The sequence below is a fragment of the Embiotoca jacksoni genome, unplaced genomic scaffold (genome assembly GCF_022577435.1).
Source record: "Embiotoca jacksoni isolate LCO1_2020_lvr unplaced genomic scaffold, fEmbJac1.0.p SCAF_122, whole genome shotgun sequence".
NCBI classification, from domain to species: Eukaryota; Metazoa; Chordata; class Actinopteri; family Embiotocidae; genus Embiotoca; species Embiotoca jacksoni.
The window spans coordinates 289,246-290,000 of record NW_027185255.1 but is presented as its reverse complement, the minus strand read 5'-3'; positions in this window follow the sequence as shown (position 1 = coordinate 290,000).

Below are 755 nucleotides of genomic sequence, written 5' to 3'. Positions count from 1 at the left end.
CGATGATAATTTAATGTCCATTAAGTAAAAACATCTGTTATGCAATCAGTTTTTTTTTAAATTGTTTTGATTAAAAAATATATAATTTTATATATATATTGCAGATTTTCTCACTGATGTAATTTGTGAAGTTTAAAGTGAGTTTTTTTTGTGGTAAAATTGCGGAAATTAGAAAAAAGACGAGAAAAATAATTTTTTTTTTTTTTTATAGAACTATCTGATAAAAATAATATTTGACTTCCTGTTGATAATAATCCTGCTGAAATATTTGCCTTGTAAGTGTTTTTCATTCTGAGATGTGCAGCAAACACCATCACTTCCTGTTTGTCGCAGTTAGCTAGCAGCAGTTTGTTTTGACCGTGAGAGGAGAGAGGGGGCGGAGCCTAATGATTGGAAATGAACACTTATTTATTTTAATAAAGTCAGTTTTATTTTGAAAGTCTGACTTTATGTCGTAATACTTTCAGTAGAGCTTCTGTTCACGACAGTCTTTTTATTTACGGGAAAAAAAAATTCGCAGGAATTTTGCGAAGAGTTGCCGGCTTCTGATTGGTCGCTGAGCTCCTTCAGTCTGATCTTGTCCCTCACATGAGTTCAGTCATGGTTAAAACAGTCCAGTTGACTCTAACACCGACCAGGCCGGGATGTGACCCCTCCAGCCCCTCCCCCCCTTCTCCTCCCCCATCTCACCTCCCCCCTCCCTCTCCTCCCACCCCTTGGCGCCATGCTGCTCCAAGTAACTCGAGTCAACGAGC